The following is an 11,406-nucleotide window of genomic DNA, read 5'->3' as shown; positions in this document are numbered from 1 at the left end:
AATATTGATCTCCACGTGCCTGCATGCCTGTCTCTTTTTTTTTTAAATTAATCCGCATTCATTGCTTTTTCTCTTTTACCCAGTCTGTGCGCTGTAACAGTGATTGTTTCCACATTGCAGTTTTATGTATTTTGTTTGTTTTCTTTTGTGAATAAAAGTTGTCCTTGTCCAACCATCCACTGATGTTCATATGTCCTGTGAGATCATCACTGTGTACAAATCATGTTTCAATATTAAAATATTCTAACTGGTCCATTTTCCTCCTCTACAGGTTTTACTGTATGTATACTGTACTTCATGTTGTGATGCAGTATATGCATGTTTGTATTGGAATAATCTGAGGATGCAAAAGTGGCATTTACCATACATTCTCAAATATTCAGGATGACAGTTCTGAAAGAAGGAATTGGAAACCCATTGTTGACACCCACAAGATGGGACAACTGGCTCAACGTCTCCAATAGACGGTGAATGTCCATCACTCACGCCAACATTGCTTGAGTAGCATCTCATCTGGATTGCCTTCCTGAGTAAAGCTGACCTGGGGCTGTATATTTTCACATTTCAGCAGCGACCATGCAACCGGTGAATTATTTTTCCTCTCCCCATTAATCTCTGGCACAGACAAATATGTGGGCACCTGCACATCTAAGCCCAAAGTGGCTCTTCTCTGTGTTGTAACTGATGGACTAATTACAGCATTTCAATGCCTTGCAGCTTTTGATAAACAATGCTCTCTTGCTGGCTGTCTTCCTCATGATTGCATTTTAATTTCAGGGGATTTTTTTTCCTCCCATTTTTTTTTTTCTACTCCCATTGATATCTGTTTGATTCGAGTTCACAGTCCTGGCATGCAGTTTGCACAGAGATGTTAGGAAGAGTAGGAACCAGGTGACAGCAGCAGTATCAAATGATTTAAGACGATCCTTTTCGGCTGTCATGAGCTTGTATTGTATTGCCTTAAGCGCATTTCTCAAAATATTTTCTCTTTTTTAAAATATACCTCTTTTTAAGGGATGTCAAGAGTGAAATGTGTTTCTTTTTAACATGTAGGATATGAATTAGAGCATTGTAATAAACTGCATGAAGCACAAGGATGTGTAGACTTTGATCAACAGCATGCAGCAAACAGGATTTCTATACCTGAGGCTGTGATGCGTTCCCTTTTGAAATACAGTTCCAGTATAATACAATTCAAATGTAAGAAAATACCCTTTGGCCACCATGCTAATGTCACATCACACATGCACACAACGTGGGAATCCATAATCCATACAAGAGGTTACCCAGATACTGCAGGAGAGGTTACTCAGCTCATCAAGTCAGTGTCATCTCCACATTTCCAACAACCGATTGACGTCAACGCAGTCCTTTCTTTCTCACTGCACAATGTAGACGTGTGATTCATTCCCACTTGACGCGATAAACATGCAAAACAATCAGACGTCTCCAGCTTATCCAGATCTCACAACTCGATCACACCTGGATAATCTTAAGCTGCTTAACATTCCTTCCACGATCCCAGCTGTAGACCTCTATGCTTATTGCTTCTAAGTACTCATCCAAATCCATTTTAAAGTTGCCAACTGTTCCTGTTCCTGTTCCTGTTCCTGCTGTGACCGCTTTCTCCAAAATACCATTCCATCCATTTGCAACTCCCTGTGTAAAATACCCCTGTAGTGGCCTCCTTTCTAATGCAAGAATTAATTATTGTCTTTTTCAGTCGCTGTTCATACCTTTTTTGTAGATGAGGTCAAGGTTTGTAGAAGGGCTCATAAACTTTTACTGATCAGGATGCAACAGAACAAAAGGAGAGAGAGAGACAGACAGAGACAGGCAGAGACAGAACACCAACAGCATGGTTGAAGGACAAAACAGAGAGACTCTTGGACAAATAATGGGGGTGGGGAGAATGATGGGTAGTGGGGGATGGATGGGGTGGACAAGATAGATACAGAAGGAAACTGTCTGGAAGGAAAAACTGGAAATATGGAAGGAGGTGGGCTTGAGGGTGGGAAGTGGGGAGGGTTTTAATGGGGGTAGAAAATATCTTGGTTTTTGAATGGGGGATGTTCTGAGATGGTGGTGAACAACTGTCTTGAAAACTTGGAGGGAAAAATAAGATTGAAGAGAATGAGGAAGTTGGTTCCACAGGTGGGGAATAGAGAGAAACCAAATGAGTGGAGGGTAGCAGTGATTCTGGATTTTTGGAGCTTCACCTGAAGGTGGTTGATGGTGGACTACCCATGTACCCTGCAGATACCATGAGGAGAGGGGGAAAGCACGAAAAGAGCAGAGGGTGCAAGACCAGAAAGGAGGTGGTAGAACACAGAGAGACCACCAACCTGTCTGTGATGGGAAAGTGATAGCTCCAGAAATTCAGCTTCAGCGTGTGACATGACAATAACCTTGAAGGAATTGGCTTCTCCAGCATCAGATTTTTTAGTTTACGCAAGAAATATCATGGCTGATAGTGAGACTCAGGAGTGTAAGTGACTGAACTTCCTCAAGAGGATTGTTGAGAAAGTATTTGGGTTGGTTTGCAAGATAGTTCTTTCGGAATGAGAGAGAGAGAGAGGGAGAGAATGAGCGAGAGAGATTTGTCTAGATTGAAGGACATTTGCCAAGAGAGGTCAGGTCAGGTGTGACAGCATGTGCCGGAACAACGCATCACTGTGTCCACTTTCCGCCGGTACTCCAGGGGCCTCCATCTGGCCATCTCCCAGGCAGATACCGGGCCCATCCCAATCTCCTTGAGATGCCGATCAACCTGCTGCAATCACGCGGCACATGGTTGGCCCATTGGCCTCCTCCACTCATGAGGCTCCTTCGCTGAGAGAATCTGGTGAGCAGGATCAGCGTCAGGAAAACGAGCCTGGTACCAAAGGAATTAAGACGCTGTCTCAGATGCCTGGTCCGAGTCCAAGTCTCACATAATCGAGTAAGACTGGAAGCACCAAGGACCTAAAGACTCAGACCTTCATCCTCCTTCCTCCTGCACATGTACCGACATTATCACACCCCATGATCCAGTGAATCCATGACTCCCCAAGGCCTGACCCAGACGTCTGTTCACCTCTGGCTCACAGCCAGCGGAGACATGAATATGACTGCCAAGGTAAGAGAATCTATCCATGACCTCACAATCCTCACCAAAAATGGGTATAGACAAGAGAGCAGCATCCAGGATATCATTGAAAGACTGGATCTTAGTTTTGATCCAGGAAACCTGTAATCCCAGTGGCTCCAACTCTTCATTCACCACCACGAGGGCCCCCAAAAGGATATCCAGAATCTCCACAAAGATGACTGCATCGTCTGAGAAATCAAGGTCAGAGATCTTCAAATTCCCAAACAACGCACCGCAGCTTGATTTCTCCAACATCCACCCCAGAATCCAGTCAATACAAGTGTGGGGGCTGAAAAGTGTGGGGGCAAGTGCACACTCCTGACAAACTCCAGTAACAACTGGAAAAAAGTCAGAGATGGTATCACCACATCTCACAGCACTCTCAGTTCCAGAGTATTGTTCAGACATCAGATTGATCAGTTTTGGTGACCACACCACGAAGACCACGGATCCTCCAGCGAGCATCCCTATTTACTGAATACAATGCTTTGCAGAGATCAACATAGGCTGCAAGTAGCCCCTGCCAAAACTCTTGGCTGCATTTGGTGAAAACCCAAAGAACAAGGAAAGGGTCAATCGTTGACCTCTTTGATATAAAGCCAAACTGCTCTGAACGCTTGTGCTCAAGCAGATGGTGGCGAACCCTGTCAAGAATTATCCGAGCAAAGACCAGGCTGGGAACTGAGAGCAGTGTCTCCCCTTGGTAGTTGTTGCAGTCCTGGGGATCACCCTTCCCTTTCCAGAGAGGGACAACAAGGCCCCTCTTCCAGTCAGTTGGGATGATGCCTGTGTTCCAGGCCGGGCACAGAACTGCATGCAACAACATGAGTACAGCAGTTCCACCAGCCTTGAGAAGTTCAGCATGGATGCCACAGATCCCAGGAGCTTCACCCCATTTCAACCGGTTCACTGCAGCCTGCGTTTCCACAAACGAAGGTGGACCACAGTTGATTGGAGGGTTAGCAATAGGGATAGTAATACCCCTCACATCCAACTCAACAGCTGGTAGGTCAGCCTGGTACAGCCACTCTAAGTATCCCGCCCAGCGGGCCCTCACTTCGGACTCATCTGTCAAGAGTCCACGACTCCTCCGCTCTAACTGCAGTACACCAAGTGATGGGCTTGGATGAACGCAATGCGCAAATTCCTCTGGAAACAGGACGAGAACCACTTGACCACAGGTGATGCTTTACCCCCTCACAGATTCCTTGCATATAGGCGTCCTTTTCCTCCCTCAGCACAAGTTCAGTTTTATGCCTCAACTCCATGAACAGCTCAGCTCTGCGATTCAGCCTGGCCCTGCGACTATTCAATGGTATCCAGTGTCCCTTAAGAGACAAAATTCTTCTTCGCCCTTCGGTGATTTCAAAGACATCCACCGGAAACATCAAGGATGGTGATCTTGAAGGCACTCCACAACTCTTCAGGATTTCCCAAAGCACCCAGACCCCCCAAATCCCCACTCACCCTGCTTGCAAACTCCTCAGCTACCCACTCATCCTTGAGCTTGCCAACATACAGCCTAGGCTGGGATGGTGAAATTCAGAGTTGCTCCAACAAGTCTGTAGTCGGTACTGAGGAACTGAGCACTCCAGTAGACCCTGCAGTTCGGGATCATCCTCCAGCGACTATCAACAAGCACATGGTCAATCTCCTTTGCCACACCACCAGCATTGGAATACCAAGTCCAGCGATGAGCCTGTCGGTGCTGAAACCATGAATCAGCCATCCTCAGCCCACGACTTTTTGCAAAGTCCAGCACAGGTGGTACTCCCACGGAGTGGGTTTTCAGTTTTCTTTGCATTTTTGGGTTTTGCGGAATGAAGGGTTTTACAGTGGTCAGAGTACAAATCCTGCCACCAACCTCCTAAAAAAAAGTAACCCAACTGCAGGAGGACGTCCGCAAACACAGTTGGCCACTAGATATGGATGGCTGTTGGCTCACAAGGAGCGCCTCCGCCCTTTGACAGGTTTTGTTTTTTTAATCCTGCTGGGTGTCCATATCCATGCACACTCCTCACCAGGAAATGTGGTGGGTGAGACGGTTTAGTCACCGACAACCCGACCATGAAACAGGTTAGTACAGTTTTTCATGGTACCATTGGAAAGTCATCGATCTAATCTGGCCTGACCTGACAATTCCAAGAGAGTTTAGTCTATTTAGCCCTGGAATTATTATGGTAGCTCTATTCTGAACTCTTTACATGTGAGATATGTCCTTCCAAAGATGTGGCAATCAAAAATGCACACTGTATCCGTCCAATGTGAGGCTTCACCAAATTCCTGTACCAGTGTTAACTCTACCTCTTATGGTTTATAACTCCTCTCCATACGAATACAACCTAAAACCTTCTTGGCTTTATTTATCGCTTTCTGGAATGGTGCTGTCTGCCTATCTGCTTTATCTACTTCTACCTCCAGATCTTTCTCCTGCATCACATATTACAAGGCTGCCCCTTGCATTATGCAGTCCCTATTCCCATTACCCTCCCCATCTGCAGCACCTTACATTTCTTTATGTTAAACCATATCTGCCAATATTTTGCCCAATTTATGAAAGTATCTAGACTTTTCTGAATCTGATCACACCATCCCCCTTCCCTTCTCTGCTATCTACCTTGCCACCAAGCTTTGTGTCATCTCAAAATTGCAAAAGACTATTCTAAGCCAAACTGTCAAAATCATTGATGTAAACTATGAAGCTCCTCGTGCTGATCCTTGAGGTACCTCACTTCTTAAAACCTCTCAGCCTCGCTGTCATCCTCTTATTCACAGCCACTCTTTGCTTCCTATCACTATGCCAGCTTGCAATCCAGTTATCTACTCTATTAGCCATGCCACAAGTCCTCATGTCCCTGAACAGCCTTCCAGGTGGTGCCTTATCAAATGCCGAGAAGACCTGCAACACTGACAGTGACTGAATTTTTGTTTGGTGATGATTCAATTGCAGTGGGTACCACCATGGAAAGTAATCGAGAGAGCAGTCCATACTATACCTGATGTAGTGACATCAGACAGGGGGTTGATTATGAGCATGCCAAAAACAAAGGTGCCAGTCTGGAGGCCAAATGTGAGTATGAGAAAGATGCTCAGCTAATATACATCAGAGGGCAAGCCATCAGGGCAGAGCTTAATCCATCACAGTCCGAGTATGCAATACTAACTTCAGATACCTTGGGGGAATTTATTGAATCGCATGGAGGTATCAAAAAATATGTAAAAGACAGGATTGCCTGTGCCTCGAGAATGTTTGGAGCACTATGCAAGACATGATATCTCAAGGATTATTGAGGCTTTCCACAGCAGTTATCTCCAAAGCATATGAGGTATCACTAAGGCTTAACGGTGTACAAGCATATTTGTCATGTACAAGTGGGGAGACTGTTCAGGATGAAGGAATTACTCGAAGATTTCACTGACTTGGTCATCTTGCTCGGATGGAAGACAACCACATTTCGAAGAAGCTCTTATCTGGATGGTGGCCACAATACCAGCAGGCACATCGAACCAAATGAAGATGGAGAGACAAAGTGAGGCAAGACCTGAATAAGTGTTTCTGTTGATGAAGGCAGCTGGTCCCATGAAGCTCAGGAAATAGAATCTTGGAAAATGAAATGCAAAGTGGGGTTATATGCCTACATGTGGTGTTCAAGGTTTGATGCCTCTACCAAGAAGAGAGTGGCAATAGACTGAGCAAAACATTATGCTGCTATTCATGGTGTTGCCAGATAAGAATTGACAGCAAGTGCTGTTGCCAATTTCACATGTCATACATTCAGAGGTCCTTCAGAAGAACACAATATATTGCAAGACGTAATTGCTTGGCAACTCGCCAAAGATAAGATAAGCATCCCAACTATCTCATTGAGATGTGGTGATACCATCTCCAACTTATTTCCAGTTGTTACTGGAGTTCATCAGGGGTGTGTACTGCCCCCCACACTTTTCAGCACTTGAATGGAATGGATTATGGGGAGGATGTCGGAGAGATCAAGCTGCGGTGCATCATTTGGGAATGTCAAGATCTCTGACCTTGATTTCACAGATGATGCAGTCATCTTTGTGGAGACTCTGGATATCCTTTTGGGGGCCCTGTCTTGAGGTGCAGATTGAGGAGTCAGAGCCACTGAGATTATGGCTTTCCTGGGTCAAAAGTAAGATCCAGGCTTTCAATGATATCTTGGATGCTGCTATCCTGTCTGAACCTGTTTTTGGTGAGGCCGTTGATGTCATGGAGAGATTCACTTCCCTTGGCAGTGATATTCATGTCTCTGCTGCCTGTGAGTCAGAGGTCAATAGACGTCTGGGTCAGGCCTGCGGAGTCATGGATTCACTGGATCATGGGGTGTGGCGCTACCGGTACCTGTGCAGGAGGATGAAAGTCAGAGTCTTTAGGTCCTTGGTGCTTCCAGTCTTCCTCTACGGATGTGAGACTTGGACTCTGACCAGGGATCTGAGATGGAAACTTACTTCCTTTGGTACCACATCTCTTTGGAGAATCCTTAGCTATCACTGTTCGGACTTTGTGTCCAACGGGTGGTTGCTGAGAGAGATTTAAATGAGATTTGTTACCTGCATAGTTCCTGAGCATCAGCTGTGGCTGTATGGACTTATGGCTCGTTTTCCTGACACTGATCCTGCTCACCAGATTCTCTCAGTGAGGGAGTCTCGTGAGTGGAGGAGGCCAATGGGCCGACCACTTGCCTCATGGTTGCAGCAGGTTCATCAGCGTCTCAAGGAGATGAGGATGGGCCAGGCATGTGCCTGGGGGGGGGGAGGTGGCCAGACAGAGGCCCCTGGAGTACCGGAAAGTGGACGCAGCGACGCTCTGCTCCAGCACATGCTCCCATACCTGACCTGACCTGTCTCAGTATGCCACTTGGTGGCAGAAAGGCATCTTCTATCGGATAGCCTACTCTCAAGGTTCGAGGTTCATGGTGTGCTCACACTTGCACGTAAGATGAGCAATCAACGTAAACGTACATTTCATCTTATAAGCAAATGTGAAAGATTAGCAGATGGCAAAAAGTTTGTCGAGTGTTTCAGGCAACATTTTTTGATGTCACAGTTGCGCAAAGCATTCTCGGCATTCTAAAATGACAGCATTCTATATCCTGCTGTGTGAGAGTGTTGGCCAACAGAGCTTTGAGTGAATTAAATTGTCAAGCATGAAATGTGTTTGAGTGGTGCAAATGGTTTAAAGTGGGACATCTGTTGCTACGAAACAAAGACCATGCTCATCTGCAACAAACCATTGTGATTCTCACAAACATTACCATGCTAAAAAATTGATTTTGCCATCATCTGCATTAATGTGCGTAATCTTGCAGCATGACTGTTTATCTGTTGAAAATGCGGAACCCATCATTCAACAACACCTGAAATTCAATAAAGCATGAACTCGGGGGTTCCAAAAATAACTCGTTTCATTTGAAGCCGGTTGCAAAGGAAAGTTATGAACCACCCCCTCCCTGCACCCATAAAAATCATATATGTTACGTGTCATTTCCATCGCTTTGAACCATTAAAGTAGCGCCTGGGTGGTATGAACTTTCAAAAACATTAAGATGAGAAAACATATATTCTGAAATGGTTGTGTCAACATTGCAAAGATTTCTATTTTTCGAGTTTTAAGGTCATTGTAGACCAATTGGACAAACAAGTATGTGTAACAAAGGAATCTATCTATAATTCCAGCAATCTCTGTGTGTGTCTGTCTGTCCATCTGTCTGTCTGTCTGCGACTGCCGTTTCTTGACGACCGCCGGTCCGATCTGATTGAAACCTGCCAGGAATATTGCCGGGGCTCCGCAGATGTGCCTTTTCGAGGTTTGATATCAATCGGACAAGCGGTTCCCAAGTTACGGCCATTTTACTGCTTTTTCAGTGTTGAAATGGTGTATATATGCCAGCTGAAGGTGTCGTTCCACCTTTTCACCTTATCATGCCAATTTTTTCCCAATTTATTAATAACCGGACGATCACCGGTCCAATCGGATTGAAACTTGCCAGGAATATTGCCGGGGACCAGCGGATGTGCCTTTTCGAGGTTTGATATCAATCGGACGAGCGGTTCCCAAGTTACGGCCATTTATCTGTCGACCAATGACAAGACACGGTGCTATGATGACACGAATGACGTCACAATTAATATTTATTTATTTATTTATTTATTTAGTTTTTTTTATATTTTATTTGCACGATTGACGGTCCGATCTGATTGAAACTTGCCAGGAATATTGCTGGGGACCCGCTGATGTGCCTTTTCAAGGTTTGATATTAATCGAACAAGCGGTTCCCAAGTTACGGCCATTTATCTGTCGACCAATGACAAGACACGGTGCTATCACGTCACGAATGACATCACACTTCATGTTTATTAATTTATTTATTATTTTGTTTTGCACGATTGACGGTCCGATCTGATTGAAACTTCCAGGAATATTGCTGGGGACCCGCGTATGTGCCTTTTCGACGTTTGATATTAATCGGACGAGCAGTTTCCAAGTTACGGCCATTTATCTGTCGACCAATATCTTCGAGAGAGGGGGACGGGAGAGAGGGGGATGAGAGTGGGGGCGAGAGAGAGGCGAGAGAGGAGGGGGAGAGAGGAAGGGCGAGACTAGGGGGGAGAAAGAGGGGGGAGAGAGAGGAGGAATAGAGGAGGGGTGAGAGAGGGGGAAGAGAGGGGGCGAGAGAGGAGTGAGAGAGAGGGGGCGTCACAATTCAAGAGAGGGGAGAGAGGAGGGGGCGAGAGAGGGGCGAGAGAGGAGGGGCGAGAGAGGAGGGGCGAGACGAGGGGGGAGCGGGGGGGGGCGAGAGAGAAGCGGCGTCACAATTCTTCATTTGATATGACGTCACAATTGACGCTGGAGACCTGAAAATGTTTCCCAGGTGTTTCCCAAGTTTTGGCCATTTATGATATTGTTGGTCCGATCTAATTGAAATAATGCCCCAATCCAGTCATTGTTTACGCACCTACAGGCCCGTACTAGTACCTTTAAAAAACAACAAGCTTACTTAACCCCACTCGACCATCATGATATATATATATATATATATATATATATATATATATATATATATATATATATATATATATATATATATATATATACATACATACATATACACATATATATATACATATACACACATAAATATATACACATATATATATATATATATATATATATATATATATATATATATATATATATACATATATATATATATATATATATCCATATATATATATATATATATATATATATATATATATATATATATATATATATATATATATATATCAAACAGGAATATATTCCTGCATGAGGTTAGGGTGAAAAAAATGACTTAACCCAGGACTCCAACCAAAGGAACTCATCACTTACACAGTGACAGCCCACTGAGCTATTGAGTCTTTGGGATATCAGAAATTTTTCACACTAACACTGCAAGCTTTATAATGGCCGATGTCTTACATGCGTGATAGACAGACCCGTGTGTTTGTGTGTGTGTGTGTGTGTGTGTGTGTGTGTGTGTGTGTGTGTGTGTGTGTGTGTGTGTGTGTGTGTGTGTGTGTGTGTATGTGTGTGTAGGTGTATTAGAGATAAACCTCATACAGAAATTTAATAAACAGGAATAATTTCCTGCGTGGGGCTTGTGTGAAAAAAAATTCTTTGTTAAGTATGTACCATTTCTTGTTTGTTTGTTAATTGCCGGAATCCTTCAGATTTCAGCAATTATGTCGGTCGGTTGTGTGTGTCATTCTGTGTGTGTGTCTGTCTGTCTGTTTGTTTGTGTGTTTGTTTACCCTGTAGCAGCCACACCTTTTCAGCCATCATGACCAAACTGGGTACAGACGTCGGCCATGGTCCAACTTAGACACTTGTCGTTTTTGGTGAATCTCAGTCAAAGGTCAAGGTCATAGAAAAACCGAAATTCTTATTTTCGCAATAACGTCCGCTAAGATGGTTGTATCGACTTCAAACCAAATCCAAAATGTGCACCTTCCAATTCTGCATCCAAACATGTCTCATTGTGGTGTCACACCAATACCCTTCTTAGCGGTCGGGGGTCAAATGTCAGGGGGGTCGGGTCAAAAATTTTAAATTGCGATAAAAACGCCATTTCAAGTCCGATTGACTTCCAAGTTATGATCATGACCAAACTCAGTGCTATAACTCATTAAACAGTACAGCACTATCGACTTGTAAGAACCAAATTGATTTCCAGGTTTTTGTTTTTTCAGAGATCATGGAGATATGACAAAGT

At 44.4% G+C, this 11,406-nt stretch overlaps 1 protein-coding gene across 4 annotated transcripts in view; it reads left to right on the top strand.

Annotated features, from left to right (window-relative positions):
- LOC147016127 (VPS10 domain-containing receptor SorCS3-like) overlaps positions 1-11,406 on the top strand; it is a 999,683-nt gene that overhangs the window by 628,951 nt on the left and 359,326 nt on the right. The gene's annotated exons all lie outside the window — the stretch shown is intronic.

The sequence above is a fragment of the Eptatretus burgeri genome, chromosome 12 (genome assembly GCF_056783735.1).
Source record: "Eptatretus burgeri isolate ZD-2024b chromosome 12, Ebu_testis_v1, whole genome shotgun sequence".
Classification (NCBI taxonomy): Eukaryota; Metazoa; Chordata; class Myxini; order Myxiniformes; family Myxinidae; genus Eptatretus; species Eptatretus burgeri.
Note: the sequence above shows the minus strand (reverse complement) of the source record. Positions and strands in the feature narration are given on the sequence as shown.